This window comes from Cibotium barometz, chromosome 49 (genome assembly GCF_041138505.1).
Source record: "Cibotium barometz isolate CiBa-2024 chromosome 49, ASM4113850v1, whole genome shotgun sequence".
NCBI lineage: Eukaryota > Viridiplantae > Streptophyta > Polypodiopsida > Cyatheales > Cibotiaceae > Cibotium > Cibotium barometz.
Window position 1 is genome coordinate 2,354,515 of NC_141094.1, and position 6,748 is coordinate 2,361,262.

The 6,748-nt window shown below is 46.7% G+C and overlaps 1 long non-coding RNA gene across 1 annotated transcript; it reads right to left on the reverse strand.

Moving 5' to 3' along the window:
* Positions 1 to 3,663: 3,663 nt before the first annotated feature.
* On the reverse strand, positions 3,664 to 5,729 carry LOC147610197 (uncharacterized). Its single transcript, XR_015264100.1, has 4 exons — positions 5,608 to 5,729; positions 4,989 to 5,081; positions 4,610 to 4,903; positions 3,664 to 4,495 (listed from the first exon to the last, which is right to left on the reverse strand). It is a non-coding gene; the product is annotated as an uncharacterized LOC147610197 (long non-coding RNA).
* Positions 5,730 to 6,748: the final 1,019 nt, after the last annotated feature.

A 6,748-nucleotide genomic window follows, 5' to 3' on the forward strand; every position in this document is an offset into this window, starting at 1 on the left:
CATCTTCGAGACCCTCAAAGTGAGAGTGTATGGGGGTTGATATTGGAGCCTCCGCCCTCTTATTTGTTGTATCTAATGCCCTTTATTTTTTATCTTTATCTCACTTTTTATCTTTCTCTCACTTTTTATCTTCTACCCATATATATATTGAATTGGCTTTTCAATTGTGCCCATATATTTTGTATCTTTCTATTAATGATTTGGGGGTGAAACTTTGTGAGTGGGTGGGACATCATGCTCACCGATGGGGGTGAAACTTTGAGATTGGGTCCATGGGGCTACTACCTCTCCACTCACAAAGTTTCACCACCATCGTATGCCAGATGGGTGAGATGGTGTGTTGCCAACCACTATTTTTTGCATAGTGCCTAAGGGGTCCCCTATGCAACAAATAGCGGGTTTGGGTGGTACTACATCACACTCGTATGGCGTCTGATGCAGGTGTAACTTTGTGAGTGGATCCATGGCGCTGCTACCACTCTGCTCGAAAATTTTCACCACCATCAGGGACATCGGATGGCCAAGACAGTGTGCTGCCACACCCACTATTTTTTGCATAGTGCCCAAGGCGTCCCCTATGCAAAAAATAGTGGGTTTGGGTGGGGCATCACGCTCATAGTGCCCAAGGCATTCCCTATGCAAAAAATAGTGGGTTTGGGTGGAGCATCACGCTCATATGGCGTCTGATGTGGGTGAAACTTTTTGAGTGGGCCCATGGGGTTCTACCCCTCCACACAAAGTTTTGCCACCACGGACATCAGATGGGCGGGATGGTGTGTTGCCACCCACTATTTTTTGGATAGTGCCTAAGGGATCCCCTATGCAAAAAAAAGCGGGTTTGGGTGGAGCATTACGCTCGTATGGCGTCCGATGCAAGTGAACCTTTGTGAGTGGTTCCATGGGGATCCTATCCCTCCATCGTAAAGTTTCACCACCATCGGCTGCCAGATGGGTGGGACGATGTGTTGCCACCTGCTATTTGTTTACATAGTTCCCAAGGGGTCCCGTATGCAAAAAAATACCGGGCTTGGGTGGGGCATCACACTCGTATTATGGCGTCCGAATGCGGGTGAAACTATGCAAGTTAGTCCATGGGGCTACAACCCCTCCACTTTCAAAGCTTCACCACCATCGGACGCCAGAGGGGCGGGAGAGTGTGTTGCCACCCGCTTTTTTGTGCATAGCATCTAAGGGGTCCCCTATGCAAAAAATAGCGAGTTTGGGTGGGGCATCACGCTCGTGTGGCATCCGATGAAGGTGAAACTTTGTGAGCGGGTCCATGGGGCTGCTACCCCTCCACTTGCAAAGTTTCACCACTATAAAATGATGCTAGATTTGCGAGATAGTGTGTTGCCATCTGCTATTTTTCGCATAGTGTGCAAGGGGTCCCCTATACAAAAAATAGCGGGTTTGGGTGGGGGACCATGGTCGTATGGCATCTGATGTGGGTAAAACTTTGTGAGTGGGTCCATGGGGCTGCTACCTTGGGGACGGTGTGTTGTCACCCACTATTTTTTGCATAGTCCCCTATGTAAAAAATAGCGGGTTTGGTGGGGCATCACGCTCGTATGGTGTCCAATGCGGGTAAAACTTTGCAAGTGAGTCCATAGGGCTGCTACCCCTCCACCCGAAAAGTTTCACCACCGTCAGATGCCAGATTAGTGGGACAGTGTATTGCCACCCACTATTTCTTCTAAAGTGCCCAAGGGATCCCCTATGGAAAAAATAGTGGGTTTGGGTGGGGCATCACGCTTATATGGCACCCGCCGATATGAGTGAAACTTTACGAGTGGGTACATGGGGCTACTACCCCTCCACTCGCAAAGTTTCACCACCATGCTGGATGGGCAGGACGATATCTTGCCACCCCCACTATTTTTTGCATAGTGCCCAAGGGATCCTCAGACACCATACGAGTGTGATGCCCCACCCTAACCCGCTATTTTTTGCATAGGGGACCCCTTGGAAATTATGCAAAAAATAGCGGGTGGCAATGCACCATCCCGCGCCCATCCTGCATCAACAGTGGTAGTGAAACTTTGCGAGTGGATGGGTAGCACCCCCATAGACCCACTTGCAAAGTTTCACCTGCATCGAACGCCGTACAAGCGTGATGCCCCACCCAAACCATGTATTTTTTCATAGTGCCCAAGGGACCCCTATACAAAAAATAGCAAGTTTGGGTGGGGCATCATGCTTGTATGGCGTCCAATGCAGGTGACACATTGCGAGTGGGTCCATGGGGCTGCTACCTCTCCAGTCTCGCAAAGTTTCACCACTGGTGTCTTGGGTCCATGGGGCTGCTATCCCTCCACTCGAAAAGGCTCACCACCATCGGATTCTGGATGGGCGGGACAGTGTGTTGCCACCTGCCGCAAATGTTTTGTATAGTGCCCAAGGGATTGCCTATGTAAAAAATAGTGGGTTTGGGTGGGGCATCATGCTTGTATGGCGTATGATGTGGGTGAAACTTTGCAAGTGGGTCCATGGGACTCCTACCCCTCCACTTGCAAAGTTTCACCACCATCGAGAATGCCGAATGGGTGGCATGGTATGTTGCCACCTGCTATTTTTTGCATAGTGCCCAAGGAGTCCCCTATGCAAAAAATCGCAGGTTTGGGTGGGGCATCACGCTCGTATGGTGTTCTATGTAGTAGGATAAACTTTGCGAGCGAGTCCATGGGATTTCTACCTCTCCGCTCACAAAGTTTCACCACCATTGGAGGCTAGATGGGCGGGAGGGTGTGTTGCCACCCACTATTTTTTGCATAGTGCCCAAGGGGTTCCCTATGCAAAAAATAGCGGGTTTGGGTGGGGCATCACACTCGTATGACATTCGATGCAAGTGAAACTTTGTGAGTGGGTCCATGGGGATGTTACCCCTCCACTCACAAATTTTCATCACCATCGGACGTCAGATGGGCGGGACGGTGTGTTTCCACCCACTATTTTTTGCAAAGTGTTCAAGGGATCCACTATGCAAAAAATAGTGGGTTCGGGTAGGGCATCACGCTCATATGGCGTTGGGTGCAAGTGAAACATTTTGAGTGGGTCCATGGGGTTGCTACCCATCCACTCGCAAAGTTTCACCACCATTAGACGCCGGATGGGTGGGACGGTGTGTTGCCACCTGCTATTTTTTGCAAAGTGCCCAAGGGGTCCCCTATACAAAAAATAGCAAGTTTGGTGGGGCATCATGTTTGTATGGCGTCCGATGAAGGTGAAACTTTGCGAGTGGATCCATGGCGCTGCTACCCCTCCACTTGCAAAGTTTCACCAACCACCATTGGACATCAGATGGGCGGGACGATGTGTTGCCACCTGCTATGTTTGCATAGTGTGCCCAAGAGGTCCCTTATGCACAAAATAGCGGGTTTGGGTGAGGCGTCACGCTTGTATAGCATTCGATGTAGGTGAAACTTTTCGAGTGGGTCCATGGGTCTGCTACCCCTCCACTCATAAAGTTTAACCACCAGCAGACACCGGATGGGCGGGACGGTGTGTAGTCACTCGCCATTTTTTGCGTACTGCCCAAGGGGTCCCCTATGCAAAAAATAGCATGGCACCTTACATATAAAAGCTTTATAAAAATATAAAATCACAAAAGACATAGTCCAATATATAAAACAAAATGTAATACAACTAGTGGATGTCATACATAGAAACATGAGGTCTCAGATACAAATGGTATGTAGACTGATCAATACAAAAACATGAGGTCTCAGATACAAATGGTATGTAGACTGATCAATACAAAAACATGAGGTCTCAGATACAAATGGTATGTAGACTGATCAATACAAAAACATGATGGGATTTACATCTACATGATGGCTAATCCTCATCTGAGATGACCTAGTAAGCTCCAGGATGATGTGCGCGGCCCGCTGCCTCCTCATCTGAGATGACCTAGTAAGCTCCAGGATGATGTGCCCAGCCCGCTGCCTCCTCCTTAGCTCCTATATGACCCGGTCTGCAATGGTCCTCTGAGTAAGACACTCCTTTGCCATGGCTGAGGGGACTGACCATGTGTAGCAAACAAGCTGCATCACAAAGCCCCCGGCGGTCAATCGCATTGCCTTTATGCTCATGACTCATCTCCCATAAGCGGAGGTGAGTGTACACCCGAGCAGCAAAACGGCCACATGTAGATTGCTCCATGGACCTGATACATGCCTCAAGACCTCACTCCACCAAACTCCCTACTCCAACTAGGGTGCGTAAAGAAACCTAGCGGGCATGTAAAATAAACTCATCAATGCATGCCCATCACACTCTCTATGCCTTCTTCTCCTCTGGTGATAAATCCATCTCTATGGGAATCTCAAAATCCTCTAGCATATCCTCAGCAACATGTCCATCATCAGTTATGATATCTAGGATAGCGTGCCGATTAGTGCTACCAATGGGCCTCCGTGAGACAAGATCCATAGTCACTGCTGACCCTGGGTACAAGTCGTTTATCCCCCAAAGGCGATATAGGCCAAACTCTACACTGCACACCAACAACAAGTCGGACACCTAGCAATCACCAATGAGCAAACAAGGCAATAAAGATGATACTAGCGGTGGCACCCTAATGTATACCACCCCCAAGTGTCTAACTCACTGAGGTAAACTCCACAAATTGTAGTACTGGTGTCTGTACGTGGTCTCGCAACCAAAGAGTCTGGCAGAAGGGGATAGATCACAATGCTCGGCATCATACGATGGCGAGCTGCATCTTTGCCAAGTCTAGTCCACTCCCTCATGTAGTGCTCCGCATAGTAGTATGTGATCCGTTTCTGCACGTGCACCTCATGAACTAATTGTTTCTAGCGCTCAACCTCCTGGTCCCACTTCTGCAACTCTAGAGTGAGCTGTGACACCTATTATCCCAACAAAGCTCATCTAGCTTGGCATCCTGAAAAGTGAAAGTGAACAATATTAAGACAAATACAAGAAAGCATACTTAAGAAATGGGAAAATAATTTAAACAATGTTCTCACATGGCTAGGGGGTGCTGGTAAAGGTGATGCTGCCCCAACTCTCTCCTCGGCCTAGCTTGAAGTAGAAGCATGGGTGTGAAACTGTGTGGGTCCCTACACAAACAAGATAAAATATAGGTGGATAACTTACCAACATAGAAATACACATCATAATTAAAAATTACTCTAGAAGGATTTGGGAGAATACCGTGCTAGTGGTCTGCTAAGAGAAGAAAGCCACGGCGTGTAGAATTGCTAAGGGTTTGGGAGAATACTGTGCTAGTGGTCTGCTAGTGGTCTACTAAGAGAAGAAAGCCATGGCGTGTCGAACTGGAACTGGTGACCGATCTGCACACCTATCTCATGCATTGTGGTGGTGAATGAAAACACCTCCAATCCACAAGGTGTCTAAAGTGCAGGTGGGAGATGCCTAGCCTTCTGTCCTGGTCCTGAAGCCGACCTACACCATGGCCAGCGCCGCCGGGTCGACGATCATGATAATCTACCTTGAGCCCCAACACGAATTTTGCATATAATTGCTGTGCAAAGTAGATCAAAATCTCATGATGATGGGGCAAGGCACCATAATACACCACATATTGCAGTAGAATGTGGGTATTAACTGAGAAGCGGGGCTTACCTGGGCAATAGGTTGGGCCCGCGTTCGAGATTGATGGGGCAACTCGGGTGAGATCTACATAGCAGGCGATAGCTCGATCAAGATCCATGAACGGCAATAGGAGTTCGTGAAAAGGAGAGAAAAAGGGGAGAAAAAGGTAAGCAAATAACGAAAGATGTGGAAAGTTTAGGAATTTTAGGGCACAAATATATCGGACGAGATACATGGCCACCGACATTCGTTTTCACTCTTTCCGTGATAAATATTAATTCAATTTCAATTTTTGTATGTCACGTGAGATATGTTAAATAAGTTTCTATTTCTCGCCCGAGATATGGTAATTCAATTTCAAGCATTTGTTAATCCAATTTCGTTTCCAGTACCTCGCCCGAGAAACATTTTCTCAATTTTCATCTCGCCCGAGATATGGTAATTCAATTTCACCCATATATTAATCCAATTTCATTTTCGATATCTCGCCTGAGATATGTTTTCTTGATTTTCTTATCTCGCCTGATCTCGCCCGAGATCTGGTAATTCAATTTAACGCATATCTTAATCCAATTTCATTTTAGGTATCTTGCCTGAGATATGTTTTCTTGATTTTCTTATCTTGCCCGAGATATGATAATTCAATTCAGGGCATATATTAATCCAATTTTATTTTTGAAATATTACCCGAGACATGTTAAATAATTTTATGTATCTCGTCCGAGAAACATTTTCTCAATTTTCATATCTTACCTAAGATATAAATATACATACTCAGTTGGCATGGTAACATGACCGAGCAATCTTGTCAGCAACTCCCCTATCTCGCCCGAGATACATTGAGATGCTGACTAAATTTCCCAATCATGATGCCATGTATCTCACCCGAGATATAGCGTGACAAATCTTCTCGAACCTACGTGGCCACCACATATCTCGACCGAGATATGTGACCGTGGAAGCTTGGTAGTGTGTGATTGGTCATTTTTAACTCGCTCGAGATACCCTGGACACGAATTTGGGAAACTAAAAATTGTCCGACTTCTTTCCAAATTGTTGCGAAGTAGCCAACTTATCATGCTACTACCCAAATCAAATTCAAAGAGGGAGAATATGTTAAAGTTACGCATTGAGAAAGGAAGGCTAAAGAGTGTAGAAAATTTCTATGTAG